The sequence below is a fragment of the Megalobrama amblycephala genome, linkage group LG11 (assembly GCF_018812025.1).
Source record: "Megalobrama amblycephala isolate DHTTF-2021 linkage group LG11, ASM1881202v1, whole genome shotgun sequence".
In the NCBI taxonomy this organism is placed as follows: Eukaryota; Metazoa; Chordata; class Actinopteri; order Cypriniformes; family Xenocyprididae; genus Megalobrama; species Megalobrama amblycephala.
In genome coordinates this window covers 8,567,219-8,585,873 of record NC_063054.1, presented here as the reverse complement: position 1 = coordinate 8,585,873, position 18,655 = coordinate 8,567,219, and positions in this window count along the sequence as shown.

Genomic DNA, 18,655 nt, shown 5'->3' with positions numbered 1-18,655 from the left:
CTTCAACTGCTTACACACATTTTTCACATTTTGACTCTTTTTTTTTTTATTTTTAACTTTACACACAAATCCAAGAATTTCACATAAAATATATAAAATGATAAAATCCAAATGCCTCAGATCTCTTGCAAAATGAAGCACTGCATTCAAAATATCACAAACACATTTCAAAAGCACTTGTCTTACGTTGCAAACACCTTTGCCATAATATTCTATTTTTGGATATATCATATACACACAGTTATTCAAAATCTAAAGCGCTTCTTTCATGAGCTCCTATGTACATTTCTGTACAAGTTTGAAAGTAACTGGCAGAGAGATGTTGAAAAATTCACACAATAAAGTAAGATTGAAACCAAAATATTTATTTTTTTACTGTAAGCATTTGTGGTTATGAATACAGTATTACACAGTAGGAAAGAAAACAAATACGTCATCAACCATGTGTAGCTGGACAGAAACAGTGTGTTTGGAAAAAGGACGCCAAGATACTTCCTGTTAGATTTATGTGTGTTGCATAGGGAATTGTGTGTTGTTTTTTGCAGTAAGTGTTTTATGAAATTGAGTCTAAGGCCGAGAATTAGTGTATTGTTTTGCAGATTTGGTTTGTGTTTCTGATGTTTGAGTGTCAGATCTCAGAAACAGTGTGACAAGTAAGGATTTTGTGTGTAAGCAGTTGAAAAAAACTAAGTAAATAAATTCAGTATCCAAGGCCAAATTGCATTGCAGTACTTGTAATGACCATATTTGCCTTACTAGAGCAGTTTCTTTGTCTTCTGATAATAATAATAAAAAACTTTATTTTATATAGTGCCTTTAAAAGTTATTCTCAAAGTGCTTTACACAGAAAAGAGTACAAAGTTAAAAGGTACAAAGTAAATACAATAAAATCAAGAGAAATAAAAGACACAACAAAATCAATATCTAATCTGAGAAATCACATATAAGCCAGCCTAAAAAAGTAAGTTTTGAGAGATGCTTTAAAAGCACTAAAAGATTTAGCATGTCTAATATCACAGGGAAGAGAGTTCCCGAGTTTTGGAGCAAAGGAATAAAAAGCCCCATCACCCATGGAGCGCATACGAGTAGTGGGAACAGTCAAGAGGCCTGACTCAGAGGAACGGAGCTCACGCCTGGGAGTTTAAACAGTTCAGATAGATAATGAGGTGCCAAGCCATGTAAGGCCTTATATGTAAGCATAAGAATTTTAAAATCTATACGTAACCTAATGGGAAGCCAATGTAGGGACTCCAAAATAGGAGTGATAAGGCTCCGGTATACTTCAAACTAAATCAAAGAACGAATTCGGACAAAATCAGGCCAAAACAAAGTTCGTTTTGTGTTCTTTTTGGAAGTTCGAAACGGCTTGCCAAAGCGAACTTTCAGAAAAAGTTCGCTCCAGCTGCAAAACACCTTCGTGCTACCATTGGTCAGTGACGATAACGTAACAGGAGGTGTGCGCTGAGGCTCCGCCTTCACTCGCGTGGGCGCGTCTCTGATTCATTTCGTGGATTTGAATTCGTCGAGGTAAGATCTCCGCAGGTGAAAACATGAACACACTGGATAGCCGCTTTAGTACAAAATGTGTTGTGCTTGTAAAAAAAAAAAAAAATGAGGCAGTAACACTGTTTTTCATGTTTGATACTGTAAAGCTGCTTGATTTTAAGCAATCTACTTAATAAAGTGCTATATGAAGACGTGACGTGACTGGAGTGCTACTTTGCAGAGCTCGTGCTAACATTCCCATGGTGTTATGATAAGACGCTTTTCTTATGCTTTCTATAATAAATGCTTGCTGTTTTCTCATTTTTGTTGTGTTTATTTTGTTACTGAGAAGAAAGTGCATGGCACATATTTAAATATTCAACTAAACCTCGATCTCAGCAGTGTGGGGGTGGTGTCAGATGTTCGTTTACAGTATATCGCTGGTCACGCATTTCGAACTTCGTTTTACCCCTAAACGAAGAACGAAAAAGAACTTCGTTTGAAGTATACCGGAGCCTATACTCTCTAGTTCTCGTCCTTGTTAGGATTCTGGCAGCTGAGTTTTGAACATATTTTAGTTTATAAAGGGTATTTTTCGAGACCACTGCGAGCAAAGCATTGCAATAATCAATGCACGAAAAAACGAACATATTAATCAGTTTTTCTGCAGCGTTAAAAGATAACATAGGGCACAGCCTTGCAATGTTTCTGAGATGAAAAAAATATGTTTTAACAGTATTCTGTACATGGGGGTCAAATGTTAGATGAGCATCAAATATCACCCCCAGATTCTTTAGTTTTGTTTGAAACTCCAGGACAGAGCCATCTACATTAAAGGGGTAAAGAAAATCAACTGAGTCTGCAGATATGCTTGATGTTAAAGATATAGCCTTCATAAACAGTACACTAGTATTCTCATTCAAGCATCGCTTTTTGACCGAGATAGATCTAGCTTCAACAGTAGAAGAGATCGATATATCAAAGAAAATACAGAAATGATCAGATAGCGCTACATCCTTAATGACAATGGATGAAATGTTTAGACCCTTACTGATAATTAAATCTAGAGTGTGTCCACGATTGTGTGTGGGTCCATGTACATGCTGAGTCAGATTAAAAGTATTCAAAACTGTTAGGATTCTGCATTTTCTATGTGGATGTTAAAATCCCCAGTAATAGCAAAACAGTCAAACTCTGAGGAAATTGCTTATAACAGTTCTGTAAAGTCCTCAAAGGCTGAAGAGTATTTTGGAGGCCTGTAAATAACTATAAGTAGAATGCGAGGAGCACCTTTTAACACAATACCCAAATATTCGAATGACAAGTAATCACCAAATGACACTTGCTTGCATTGATAGTCATCTTTAAATAGAGCAGCTACACCTCCACGTCTCCTAACAGCTCTGCAGACACTCATAAAAGTAAAGTTAGGAGGGGCCGTTTCATTCAGGATTTTTGAACTGCAACTGTCTCCAAGCCATGTTTCATATGATTTAGGATCATAAAATCTGTTGCTGACTAGAAATTATTTATTTTTAAGTGAGCGGATGTTTAAAAGTGCTAACTTAACAGTCTTACTTTCTGTCTCTACAGTAATCTTAGTTTGACGAATAATAGGCAGCAGATTAAATGGGTTTGCCAAACGTTTTGAGAAAGCCTTAGGCTTTCTATCACGTAATAAAACAGAAATAGAGAAAGCAACAGGCACACTGGGTTCCCGCTTGTTCTGTAAAATTTTGACAAAGTCACTGTTATCATAGCGGGGAACCGACACACATCACTGAGGGCTGTTATCGGTTGTTTTTGATTCACCTAGAACAGATGGAGGAGGGTGAGGGCCCTGGCATTGTGGCAGAGGCCGAAGAGCTCTCGCAGGAGGAGGGGGAGGCCGAGCTGGGCCCACAGGCTTTCGTGGTTTCGGGGCGTGCTTTTTTGTTGATATCTGGGGGCTCGCAGCAAAAGAGTGGGAGAGTTTGGTTCCAGCATACACCAGTTCCTCCATTTTCTCTGAGAAGCACAGAAGAGGGGATGCTGGAGAGAGGGATAACGACATGTCCAGTGAGAGGGGCTGTTGCTCTGGTGTTACTGGAGGCTGTAATATGTTGTCCTGGCTTCCCTGGCTGTTTTCCAGAAAGTCGTCCTTGGGTGCTGAATCTTGGAGCAGTTCTAACATGTCACTGTGTATCAGTGAGCTCTGTGGGCAAGGCTCAGTCAGGATTGTGTCCGTGAGCAGTGGTTGTTGTGGCTGCGTGGTGTCCTTGTGGGATGTGTCAACCGCATGTTCATTCAAGTGCTGAAATGAAGTCCTGTGGTCAGTTGTACTCTGCCCAGGTGTGTTTGTGCCATTCAGATTGAGTGGATTTGCACACACTGCTGAAGGATGATGGAGGGAGAAAGTAGATATTGTCCTTTAGGACTCTTGAGCCCAGTTTGTTTGGGTGCAGGCCATCATGAGTGAACAGTTGTCTCTGACTCCAGAAAAGATTGAAGTTGTCAATGAAATTCAGTCGCTTTAAGTTGCAGGTTTTTTGCAGCCATGTGTTAAGCCCAAGCAACCATAAAATCTATTTGTTTCTCTTGCTGGGAGTTGTCCACTGATGAACGACTGAAATTTTAGTCTTCTAAGCATTTCAAAAAGTTCATTGAAATCCCTTTTAAGGAGTTCTGACTGCTCTTTCCGAATATCATTCTTCCCCACATGGATGATTAGTCTATTTGCGGTTTTATATTTAATCAGAATGCTCTTAAGTTCCCTGTTTACATCAGAAACTGTTGCTTGTGGAAGGCAGCATGTAGTTGTAACCCTGCTGCTAATGTTTCTGATTATGGAGTCACCCACTATCAGAGTCCTGGGCTCGGCTGCTCTATGAACTGAGTGCCGCTGTCTGTTCGACCTTCAGCGGCAGTTAGCATCGGTGTTAGCTGCTGGCTGATTTGATCTGTGTCCGATCATGTTTGGGGATTCCTCACCCACATTCATTAACACTTCAAATCTGTTCTCCAGATGTATTGGCGGTGGTAGGGAACCAGTGTTTGAGGTAGAAGATGCTACTGCAATATGTGATACTCGTGACAATCTGATGTCTTGAGTTCCTTTGGGTCTCACTCCCTGTTTGTGCCATCAATTAGTAAGTTGATCAGTTACGGCACTCAGTATGGCCTGTTTAGGAGCATTAGATTCATGGGACTCTCCAACTGTGTGCTGAGGACGTCCATGACGAAGCTCTGTTGTGTGTTCCTTCTGGTTTGGTAGTCCCGCAAGTAACTTTGTTTCAAGAACTGCAATCCTTTGTAGAAGTCTGTGGCAGTTTGTGCAGCAAGTAGATTCTTCAAGCAGAGGAGGCATATTATTTCTAATCCTTTTGGATGTAGGCAGCTGTTCCTCTTCTCCGGAATGTAAGCTGATGGCTGCTGTCAGTGGGAGGCTGGTCGGATAAAAATTCCCCTTTTTTGTAGCAATCTTCCAGTTAAAAAATTTGTTGGTGCCAAGATTTGTCATTTGAGCACTGTACTGATTTGCTGTAGTTAAAATTAGGAGATAAAATATAAAAGCAATAGAGCAAAGCGCGGAGCTGTAAGCAAGAGCGTCCGAACAGTAGCGAAGCAGGAAGTCCAACCATGTCCGAACAATAGCGAAGCAGGAAGTGACAACATGAAGAATGCAACAGGACGTTTCTGAATGGTTAGTTGATGAATTTATGTAGCTGATGTGGGATATCTTAAAGTCATTGATTTGCATATTCTGTCATGATAATCTTTAAATCGCTATGTGGGAACTGTTGTAAGATTCCTACAGAGCCAGAAAATATATGCTGCACGAAGAAAGAACAGGTATAGTTTAGATTATATGGTTAAAACTTATGTTGGCATCTTGATTTTATGACATGCTATTGCATTTGTGTTACATACCGTATTGCGATAACATGGCCTCAGCCCGTTGTTGTGTGTTCTCGGGGGTTTACGTAAATTTTAGGGTTAGTGGTGTTACCAACCCGGGAAGAAGCTCGTTGTAGTCCCTACCAGCCATTTGTTTTAGTCCTTAAACAGAGAATTCTTTAAAAGAAAACATCTCCCTTTGCATTGAACTTTGAGCATCGTAACTTTGCAGATGTTATGTTAAAACAGCAAGATTACACACAAAAAAGTGAAATCATAATGAACCACCCTTTTAAGTGTTCAAGAGAGATCCAGCTTTGCATAATTGATGGGTTGAGCCAATAAGCAGAACCTCTGTTTTATCACTGTTAAGACAAAGACATTTTTTAGACATCCATATTTTAATCTCAGAAATAGCAATGTTCGAGGAAAGCAACAGCTGTGTAATCGTCAGGTTTTGACTGAATGTAAATCTGAGTGTCATCTGCATAAAAGTGATACTTAAGAGCAAGAGATTGCAAAAGATGACCAAGAGGAAAGATATACATACTAAAAAGTAATGGACTCAAAATCGATCCCTGGGGCACCCCAAACTTGACTGAGCCAATTTGAGACTTGTGCCCACCCATGGAAACAAACTGCCTATGGTCTGTGAGGTAGGATTTAAACCAGTGTAATGCAGTCTCAGTGATGGCAAACACAGATTCCATATGAGTGAGTAAAATATGATCGACAGTGTCAAAGGCTGCAATGAGATCAAGAAGAATCAAAATTGACATGCAGCATGTAACAAGTCATTAGTAACCTTCACTAATGCCGTTTCTGTGCTGTGAAATTTGCAGAAAACAGATTGAAGGAGCTCAAACAAATTATTTATTGTAGGATGAGCATACAGTTCGTTCAAGCATTTTGGCTAAAAAGAGGAGATTAGAAATGGGATGGTAATTATGGAAATTGTCCAGGTCAACGTTCGTCTTTTTCGGTATAGGAGTAACCACAGCTATTTTAAAAGCTGCTGGCACAACCCCAGAGCATAGAGAATTATGTAAAATGCTCAACACCACATGGCCAACACAAGCAAAGCATGCTTTAAACAACTATGGTCAACTATGGAGGTGGCAGCCTTCATTTGTAAAACTTCTTTGCCCAGATAAGTTAAATCAAGTGTGGAGAAGTTTAAGCGAGGAGTGCCAGAGAAATAAACAGGCACAGAAGTGTTACTCATACTACTTTGTGCCTTCTCAATCTTAGAGCTGAAGAAATCAAGAAACCTATTACAGAGATCAGCTGCAATGTGTGTATGGGAGGAACTGTCACCTTTTAAAAGTTTGTTAATGACATGAAACAATTATTGTCTGGGTTTGCTCTGGTTATTAACAATTATCTGGTAGAAATACTGGGACCTGACAGATGCAATCTCAGCCTTATATTCATTTAAGTTGTCCTTCCAAGCTTGATGATATACATTCATACCAGAAAGATGCCACATTCCCTCCATCTTACTACACACTGCCTTCTTGGAGCACAGCTCATCATTATACCAAGGAGCCGAACGAACATATGATACTGATCGAGATTTCATTGGTGCAAATGAATCCAAACCAGACAAAAGAATTGAGTTTAACACAGAAACTTTGTCCTCCAAAGGGTCAGAAGAAAAACAGATTAAGGAGGACTCAATAAAGGCAGAGAAATCCTGGAGATCAATTGATTTCCATTTCCGATAATTTATAGTTCGGGTAGCTGAGATTTTTGGATGTGCCAATTCAATATTAAAAAAGATTGCTAAATGGTCAGACAGTCCCAAGTCTACAGACAAAGGCTGGGACAAAAATGAGCCACTGAAGATAACTAAATCTGTGACCCTTGTTGTGTGTAGAAAAGTCAACATGGAAGTCCCCAAGAATGAGAATTTTCTCAAACTTAAGGCACAACATGGACAGCAAGTCAGCAAATTCAGTTAAAAAAGGCTTCATTTGACTCAGGAGGTCTGTAGACAGAAGCAATTACAGTAGTAATGGGTGCAGAGACACTCAAAACCAGACACTCAAAAGATGTAAACTGAGGGATAACTACTGGAGTTATTTTTTGATTAAACAATATAATGATACCCCCACCCCCACCAGAGGAATCAAATAAACCATAACCAGTAGGTGTAAGTTCAATAAACAGAAGTCCATCTGACTGGTTTCTGTTAGGCACACCAAGTCAAGTTCTGATAAAGTCAGATGAGGGACTCTGTATGTTGAAGCGCAGACAGTGCATCATCACACACTGCTCAGTGAACATTGTGCTGAAATGATGACACACAGAAGAAAAGTGTAGGCTAGTGAAGACCGCTCTATGCGATGCAGTGCTGACAAGTTATTTAAGCTGCCGCCCACACTCACCATTTGATGAACTTTGCACTGGAATGATGGCACACATATATTATCTACTGAGGAAGGAGAAAATCTGCATTTTTGGCACACATTGAATGTAGCGTGGATGTCGCAGAATACCGACATTACGGCAAAGTTCATATATGTCGTTAGATAGATAATAGTTCCTCTTTAGGTTCAGCAGATTACAAGCAGTGTACCTTACAGCCATGGAGACCAATGACTTGTTGCCAAGAGAGTCCTGAACCCAGCAGTAGGATGGACAATCCGTAAAGTCATCAGTTATAACTCAGACATAAAAACAATAGTCCAAGGGTTAAAGTGCCGTTCAGCATCGCGCTGGTGAGGGGGAAACCCGGGCACTTTCCAAAGCTCCAAAAGCCACTACTGTGATTTGCAGAAACAACAGTATAACAAAAGACCTTTTCTTGGCAGTCCTGCAAAAACACCAAATGTAAGAAGTACTTGGCTACAATTCTGTTTGACAATTACAAGTCTGAGGGCGTACAACCTGTGCTCAACAAGGTTTTACTGTACATAGAATAGTGAACATACACAGTATGTGTTAAAACCATGTAGATGAGCCTGTAGATCAACTTCCCTTATGGTCATTCCTACACAAGAATATGATCAACTATAGTGCTTTCAAATTTTTATTTTCCCCTCCTCTTCCTTTTCCTCTTTCTCTTTGTCTCCCACCATTAGGATTCATCTTCCAAAGCACATAATCACCTGTGGCCTATTTATATTATCCTGAGATTCTGATTGGTGTGTCATAAGTTTTGCTACATAATGTTAACACATGTATAATTGTGTGCTATTTGAGTTCATTATATTATGTGTTTGTGTTATAAGAACACGGTTAAACCTGTGAAAAATTAGAGCATTTTTGTGTTTTATCTGTAGAACTGAATGAATGGTTTGGGAAATTGGGCCAAAAGAACCAGTTATAGTGTGTTAGCAATCAAGAAAAACTGTAACATTAATCATCATTACTTTTGTCTTTTCATGTGATGCAGACTGTTAGCAGCAGAAGAGAGAGGCAGTGGTGGTAGGAAAGTAGCTTTAGCACAGGGAGCGCATAGTAAAAAGTTATACGATTCAGTTGGTTTTCAATAAGTGATAATATTAATATTTTTAAATTCATTTTAAGTTATCTCGTGGCCCCCCTGGAGAATCACTGAGGCCCGCCAGTTGAGAACCACTGCTTTAAAGGGTTAGTTCACCCAAAAAATGAAATATGTCATGAATTACTCACCCTCATGTTGTTCCAATCCCGTAAGACCTTCATTCATCTTCGAAACACAAATTAAGACATTTTTGATGAAATCCGAGAGCTTTCTGTCCCTCCTGAGACAGTTCATGTGACTACAGTGGTTCAACCTTAATTTTACGAAGATTTTACGAGAATATTTTTTGTGCGCAAAAAAACAAACAAAAAAACAACAAATGTATTGTCTCCGACACTGTTCACACTGCTCTGATGCAGGAACTGGCCAATACAGAGCCAATACTGAGTCACTTGGGCAATTTTTAATGATTTTTACTATCTTTCTTGGCCTTGAAAATAGTTTTACTGTCTATGGAGAGACTTCAAAAATATGAACATTGTGTTCTGAAGACGAACAAAAGTCTTACAGGTTTGGAACGACATGACGGTGAGTAATTAATGACAGAATTTTCATTTTTGGTTGAACTATCCCTTTAACTGTGTAAGTTAAATGATATAGCCTACTACAAAAAGACTGTTAAACAAAGCTTTTGAACTAACTATTGAAACTAAGCTATTAAAAATTAATTAAACAAAAATGCTTGTCACATCACAACAACGAGAACATTAACATTAACATTTGTTCCACTCAGTCTGGCTAAGTAGGAAGCAGAAGAGACATTATTATTCTTAAACACCAGAAGAACATAGTTTTCAGTTGTGTTTGTCTTTTTTGGCTCATTCAAAATGACATGATTGCCATTTCAAAGTTGCTAAAGAAATACTTTCTAAGTCATGCAAATAAATCAACAATAAAGACAATGAAATTAACTTGCTCTTTCTCTAGGTATAAAGTTGGCATTCCCATGGAAATGGATAAGTGGACTAGGACATGCATCATCTTCACGTAAAGAAGTAGATGGATGACTGCAAAAAGAATCAGCTCAAGCTCCAAGCAAAGCAATGTAAACATCTGTGGCCAAGGCCTAGACAGGAAGTTACAGGGAGGTCACAGGATATCAGCTGACCCTTGTGGTAGAAGGCTGCTCAGACTTAACAGGTTTTTTTTCTAAAGTGAGATGGGGGCAGAATAAACAGGAAGACATTTATATGAGTTCTGTGTCATTTTCAAATCAGGTGCAGTAAGCTTGCATTGGAATGGAAAGTGTGCCAGTTTATATGACCATTATCAGTGGAGTACGGCGGAGAAAAGCACATGATTTTATGATCGCACGCCTCGCATGGAGTGGAAATTGGACATCCTGTGACGCACGTAACACCGCTAAATTTCCCGAATTAATCAGAACGGAAAATTAAATGTCAGATGCGTGCAATTGATTATTTTAATTATTATCCAAAGTACTGGTTTAAAATAATTTTGATCCACGCAGCTGTATTTTATTACCTGATTTTCACTACCACTGTAATGTTAATGGGTTGTATTATGTTTACAAGAGGCTGTATGTTCTTGTGCTCTGATTATTTGTAAATGTTGCATGAGATTGTCCGATGTAGATGATTTCTGCTTTGGGTTGTTGTATAACAATGAAAAACATACCAATATTACTCTATAAAATGCTGTGACATACTGTGAAAGCAGATGAACTATGGAAGATATTTTGTCTGTACAAGTTGTGAAATAGTTATACGATACAATGGGATGAGTAAAACGGTAATGGTTTTTATCTTCTTTAGTTAACATGAACTACAACCTGAATTCTGGAAAAGTTGGGACGTTTTTTTAAATTTGAATAAAATGAAAACTAAAAGACTTTCAAATCACACGAGCCAATGTTTTATTCACAATAGAACATAGATAACATAACAACATGTTTAAACTGAGAAATTATATACTTTTATACACTAAATGAGCTCATTTAAAATTTGATGCCTTGCTACAGGTCTCAAAAAAGTTGGCATGGGGCTGAGACAAATGGCTGAAAAAGCAATACATTTTGAAAAGAGAATATCTAGCAACTAATTAAGTTAATAGATATCAGGCCTGTAACATGATTAGCTATAAAAGGGGTGTCTTAGAGAGGCAGAGTCTCTCAGAAGTAAAGATGGGCAGAAAGGTAGGAAAAAGACACCATTAAAGTAATCCATGTGACTCCAGTGGCATAAAACCTCAGTTTTATGAAGCGACATGATAGCCTGACTTCGTCATACTCATATTCTAGGCAGAATGTGAGTCTGATACTGCTCCATTGCACTTGTAAAAAAAAAACTCTGCACTCAATTGGATAGACCAACAACCAATCAGAGCAACGCAGTAAGTGACGTATGTTGAACTTGTACTTAAACTTTTGCCGAATCCCGTTGGAAGGACGGCAAACACATCTTTCCCATCAACAAATGCCTTGATTGCGGTTCTTTGTTCGTCTTTTAAAATTAATGCGTTGTCGATTTCTTTTATTACAGACGTGATAGCGGAATCTAAACATCTTACTTCTCCAGCTGCAGTCATCGTTGGTGAAAACCAATTCAACCCAAGCGCTCTTTGATGACGTGGGTGGTTACGTAACCGCAGATAGCCTGTCCATCATCGATTAAAGCCCGCCCTGGCAATTTGATTGGCTCGGCCTTCTGGGAGCCGAGCATAATTACTCCACAATGGATCGAGTCCAGACCGAACTTCCCGTCCAAAAAATGTTGTGGGCGGGGTTCGGGCTGGCACCCAGGCTAGCGACATGAGTGCTTTGTTTGTGCAACAAAAAGCATAATTTACCACTTTATTTACAAAATAATATTATCCAAAATGTGTTCACGCAAAAATGCTAGCTCTTACGTGAACACAAAACCCATATTTTGTGATGCTATCGTGAACACTGTGCGTCGAGTTGACACACGAGTTTGATCACAAAATGCATGCATAGTTAAGCTCTCATGAACGCGTGTTTGTAGCAGATCAATATTTTTGTAAGTAAAGTGGTAAATTATGTTTTTTTGTTTTTTTTTGCACAAACAAATCACTCGCTATGCTTAATAAAATTGAGTTTAAGCCACTGGAGTCACATGGAGCACTTTAATGATGTCTTTACTACCTTTCTGAATCTTGAAAGTGGTAGTTGCATTGAACCTCTGTGAAGGGACAGAAACCTCTCAGACTTCAATAAAATATCTTAATTTGTGTTCTGAAGATGAACAAAGGTCTTATGGATGTGGAACGACATGAGGGTAAGTAATTAACCCTCTATGGCAGTGGTTCTCAAACTGTGGCCCGCGGGTAATGTGTAATGGAACATATATACATGAGGTGTTGTAATTAGTAGTAGTTTGTTTAGTTGATTGCTTGATGTTTTTGATTTTTTGATAATTTGTGATTGATGTTTATCAAAATAATAACTTTTTCTAATGCATAAATGTTAAAGATATAAAAAAAAAAAAAAAAAACTAATCTTACCAACTGTAAACTTTTGAATGGTAGTATATGCTTTATGAATTTGGAATTTTCATGAATAAAAAGGACAAACAAAACACATTTTTGGTCTTTGTTATTAGAACATGCCACTCTGTCTGATAAATCATAAATCATTATATATGCTTTACTCTCACTGTAAAATGACAGGTTACAGGAATAGTTACCAGATCAAGAACAAAAAAACATCATTTTCTTCATTGCCACTTACACTATGAAATAATTTTTTCTTTCTTTCTCAGAAGAGGATGTGAAAATCATTACATTCTTCTTGTTAATGGATGGGCAAAGTTGCTGAATATGCTCCTTTAATTTGATGTTTGTGGTATTTACATTAGAAACATTATCTTCCTTATCTAGTCTTTTTGCTTTACTAAACAAAATCCGACAAGCACACTGCAGATATTATGTAACTCTAAAATAACATTTAGACTCTAACATTCAAATCTTTTATATCAACCCTTCCCTTTTCATAATCCCCAAAAAAACGTTTATATCAACACTTCCCTTTTCATAATCCCAAAAAAATATTTTATATCAACCCTTCCCTTTTCATAATCCCAAAAAAAATAACAAATCACAAAACCAGTCATAAGTCGCATGGCTATATTTGCAGCAATAGTCAACAATACATTGTATGGGTCAAAATTATTGATTTTTCTTTTATGCTAAAAATCATTAGGATATTAAGTAAAGATCATGTTCCATGAAGATATTTTGTAAATTTCCTACCGTAAATATATCAACAAAAAAAAAATTGTGAGTGGATATGCATTGCTAAGGACTTCATTTGGACAACTTTAAGGGTAATTTTCTCAATATTTAGATTTTTTTTGCATCCTCAGATTCCAGATTTTTAAATATTTGTGTTTTGGCCAAATATTGTCCTATCCTAACAAACCATACATCAATAGGAAGCTTATTTATTCAGCAGATGATGTATAAATCTCAATTTCAAAAACCTCATGACTTTGGTCCAGGGTCACAAATGAGATCTTAATTATTTCTCCTAGACAGCAATGAGATTCAATAGACACATATTTGATCATTTTTATCAAGTTTTAAAATCTCATCAAATTTTTCCCAAGTCCAAATAAACTGGGCTATGACATTACATTTTTAGAGTATTTCAACAGTTCTGTCATTTGTGTCTATTTTTTGATTTATTCTAAAGAGTTTTAGTCATTGTCTGTAATAAATTGGTGCATTACTCAATTCATTTTCCTGAGCTTTGAAACAGCCTCCAAGAACGCACTGAGCAGTAACATTTTCTTTTGGGATTAACCTCAGGACGACATTAAAGATGACTGGAAACTGGAAACTGAAGATATGACGAAACCAGACGTGGCTGTAGTTATTGCATCACCTGCAACAGTGTCACTCTGCAATGTTTATCTGCCAGGAATTCACTGACATCACACCCGCATGTGCTAGAGAAAGCATGTTAGACCAGTGAATATACTAAATATTCCTTCTTTTCTTGTACACTTCAGAGCCATTTAGTATGAGCACAATGTTCTTAGTTAAAGAAGTATATTGTGCTATCATTTAAAGGATTAGTTCACTTCAGAATTAAAGTTTCCTGATAGTTTACTCACCCCCATGTCATCCAAGATGTTTATGACTTTCTTTCTTCAGTCGAAAACAAATTAAGATTTTTGAGGAAAACATTCCAGGATTTTTCTGCATCTAGTGGACTTCACTGGGGACCAGCAGGTTCAAGGTCCAAATTACAGTGCAGCTCTGCTTCAGCAGAGGAATAAGGGTCTTATCTACTGAAACAATTGGTCATTTTCTAAATTTATATATATATATATATATATATATATATATATATATATATATATATATATATATATATATATAAATAAATTTATTTATTTATTTTTTCTTTCCAATGTGATTAGCTGCTGTCTGCAGTTTTTCCTCTTTGTCGCCATCTCTGTTTGAAACATGCGATTGCAGTCATATGCGGAACAGTTACCTGTACGTGCGTTGTGCCTCGGCACAGCTCGTCAGCGCAGATGAATCTAATGCTTGCTGTCAGTCACCGCACCGGTGTGGATACTGAACTTCAGAATCACATATTCTACGTCTTGAAAGTATGACCAATATAAGAATTTTCACTGGAAAATATCATCTGAACAAGTAAGTAACATGTCTGCCACTTTTGTTCTGACCAACTGAGGAAAAAAGCATTAGGCCTACAATAAATCACGCTGCCAATGATGATTAAATCTAACGATCGCTTAGCTCGGATAATGCCAAACCGTGCAAATTATTATTACTGTTATATTGTTCTCAAATTGTTAATGTTAACAACATCAGCACTGCGTCACTGTGTATTTAGTGTGTATTAGCGTTACCTGTAGATTTCAATTTCTGTATCCACTCCACAGTCCGATGTCTTTTGCTTTTTGACTACGGGTGAATCTCCAGTCGTCACTGATGATTGTCATTTGGACCTTTCTGGATTACAATCCGCCATCAAAATGATAAATTTAATTTTTTCAGCTGCTGTGAGAAAAGGCTATAAATGTGCTGCTACCGGCAGCTTCCTCACATGATATAACTGAGCCTCTCGACGGGACTCCTTTCTGTTTACGGACGTGACGTAATGACGCACAGAGGAACTGCTGCATGCTTGAATTTCCAGCGGAAATCCGCCATGTCGCTCTTATTGAGGGTATGCATCGACGTCACTTTCCCGCCGAAAACGCGCTCCCTCAGCTGGACTGAGTGGCAAAAGAACCTGCTGCGTGACTGGATTTAGTAGAGGAAAATGCGAAAACACGAGTAAAACTAACGAATTACACTAAAGGTTGGAATTGAATGTGTTCCTTACAACTTGTCAAATAAAACTAATCCATGGGTATCGACATGCAGCCAGGAGTCGTGTTTCATGACATTTATATGTGCCCGATTTCGAAGGTGGGGAAATACATTAAAGCAAATCTGCATGTGAATATTTTATATAACTACAATATAGGTAGGTTTAAATCCGCATAATCACTTATATCAATGTTATATCGTCATATTGTCCAGCCCTAAAACATATATATAGTTTTATAGTATAGTTTTTGTCAGTGTTGTTTATTTAAAAACACACAATTATGCAGAATATAAGATCGAAAATATTTAATTGATGAGCTGTCAACACAATATATAACAATACAATATATATGGTATGATTTTACCTCAAAATCCAACATTTTGACACAAAATGATAACTGCAAATCCATGTTTCTCTGCCTGGAGTTCAGATGTTTCTGTGAATTGCAGTGATCCATTTGCTTTTTTCAGTTGTTTTCTGATTTTTTTTTAAATATATGCCTCAGGTTTTGTGTCAAAGCTATTTGTACAGTCAATCTCAAAGCTCTTTCCCGTTTTGGATGTGTTTTGTGTGTTTTTCGTGACATTCACGCTGAAAACCAATGCTGCCGCTCAGTCTTTTGCCACTCAGTGGATGTGACCGCAACCGTAACGGTCGACGGTGACGTCACTTGCATACCCTCTATTATAAAACATTATTACAAGCTTACCGTCGTGAATCGAGACAAGATAATTAAATAGTTTTGAACACTGGCTGGTTATGTACTTCTTCAAAAGTTGATTTTGGATAATTTTTAACCAAAAATAGTTGCGGACTGCAGCTTTAATGCATGGCATTATGCAGTGCAAGATGAGCATTTCTGGTTAAATTTTTTGTTTTGTTTTTGTTTTTGTTTTAGAAAATGACTGATTGTCTCTCTTATTCTGGGATCGTGTAGAGCCCTCTGAAGCTGCACTGAAACTGCTATTTGGACTTTCAAATGCTATTTGGACTTTCACCATTGGTCCCCATTGAAGTCTACTATATGGAGAAAAATCCTGGAATGTTTTCCTCAAAAACCTTAATTTCTTGGATGATATGGGGTGAGTAAACTATCAGGAAATTTTAATTCTGAAGCAAATAAATCCTTTAAGACCTGTGTAAGCCTTATTTCCTGCATTGCGGTTTTGTTCAGAGGTAAATGCACTGAGCCAAATCATTGCGTCAGATACTGTGCAGCAGAAAAACAGAGAGTGGAATCAAATTACTTCCTGTTTCTACTAGTCCTTCAATGTGTCACCTAGGCCTTGACCTTAAATGCCAGGAAGACATGGAGAAACGCTAACCCATAAAACTTGTCATTATGCAGTTAGAATACAAAGGTTAAGTCTGGATTATACTACCAGTGTAATTGAGACGGTGAGTGCTTCAATGCAAATCACACAGATTACTTCCTAACTCAGGATACAAATAAAGAAACAAATAACTATATTAATGGTGGAGCTCTGGTAATTAAAAACAAAAAAACCAAAACAAAGCAGACATTATAGGAATAAGTCATCCATGATCCATAAAAGTCACTTACTCACCTTCATGTTGTTTAAAACCTGTATGACTTAATTTGTTCTGATTTTAATGTCAGTTTAAGGTTTTAATGTCAATTTAATTTAATTTTTAATGAAATCACAAAGAATATCTTGACCACACAATAGAGGTATTCCTATCATAAAAGTAGCCTATGGAATGGAAAAACAAAAACACATTTTTATTTTTGATTGAACTTTCCCTTTAAAAATAATATTTCCCCTTCTGTTTTTGTTGCTTATCCTTTTATTTTCTCCCTTGTATCCTGTGATGTTGTATTGAACTATTAAAGAAATTTGAACTAATGTTCACCGCTTTCTGCATAACTGGCATGTTGCCAGATCAGACGTACAGCCACATGCGTACCGCGCATGCGCATTCGGAACTAAATCAATGCTAAGAACATTACATATCCCCATTTCATTTGCATTATATTGCTATTATTACTATTACTACTGCTACTACAGTATTGTGGATAGTGCTAAATGTGTCACAATAAGCGGTAACTTTCTCAACTACTCATGAAAGTGTGACAATACCTGTTTGAAAATACTGGCTAGAACAGCAACACTCAAACTACTCCAATGATAATCTCAGGAAATTATTATGTGCTTTAGTTGATGGTAAAAGAATTAATGTGAGTTTGAATATAATTTTACGTTACCTTAATAGCCATCCTGAAAGCAAAAATGGATAATTCACCTCAGATTTTTAAAAAAGGAGGTAAGAACGTTCAAACTGTTCAACTCATTGTGAACGATCACGTGTATTTAATGACAAAGATCGTTTCAGTCACTCAGTAGGGCTATGTATTTTTAATGATGTCATGATGTAATAATATCATAATTTCAATACCTGCAGCCTACTTTTGATTTATTGTGTCACGTCTCGCATTCGTGTAGCGGCTTGTGTGTACTACAGGCACATTCATCTTATCACGTCTAGTCTGGTCAGGACACGGTATAAGAATGGTATTCACAAAGCAGAAACTTAATTACACCAACATTAATAGCTGACATGTTGAAATATTTATGACAAATATGTGTTCTTAGAAATGTGTAGGATTTCTGTCAATGTTCGATTCTTCCAACACGTCAGCAAAGCCAAGAGTGCATCCAGTGCCTTTACCAGAGGACACTTGTTTTGAGGTCAAAACAAAGTCAGCAAAAGGCGAAGGGATGGCTTCATACGTCTGTTCTCGTCTGAATTGCACAATAAGTACAAAAATGAATGCAATACTGAATCACAACATCTTATCATGACATCAAAACCTTAAAATGGAGACTATTTCCTTCTCAAACTAGTGAAGACAAAATGTGCATCCCAATTCGCGTACTTATGCACTATGACGTTTTTAAGTACAAATAGTGCGAGTAGTGCGTTCACACAGAAAATTCCAAAAAGAAAAAGTGCACTTTAAATACCCGGATGATGCACTAAATTAACGGAAAAAAAGAAGCGTGGAATGTTGGACACTTCGTGCACTCGACTGTCGCAGCTTTAATTACATATAGTGGAGGGGAAGGGAGGATCGGACTCCGTCGTTAAATGATAAAATAACCTTATATAGCCTAATTCACGCACTACATGGATGAGTGCATAGTGCACAAGTACATAGTGTATAAGTGCATAGTGTATAGTGCGTCATTTGGGACGCAACTATATATCCCAGCCGGGATACCACACAATCGTAAGATTAAAGAATAACAAACACAGCATGAGCAAGGAACTAGGAAAAATGATAAATGATTATGTGATTCAGTTGAATGGTTATCAATAGCAAAAACATAAAAGCATCAAGGCAAGGCAAGGCAATTTTATTTGTATAGCACATTTCATACACAATGGTAATTCAAAGTGCTTTACATAAAAAAGAATAATAAAAATAG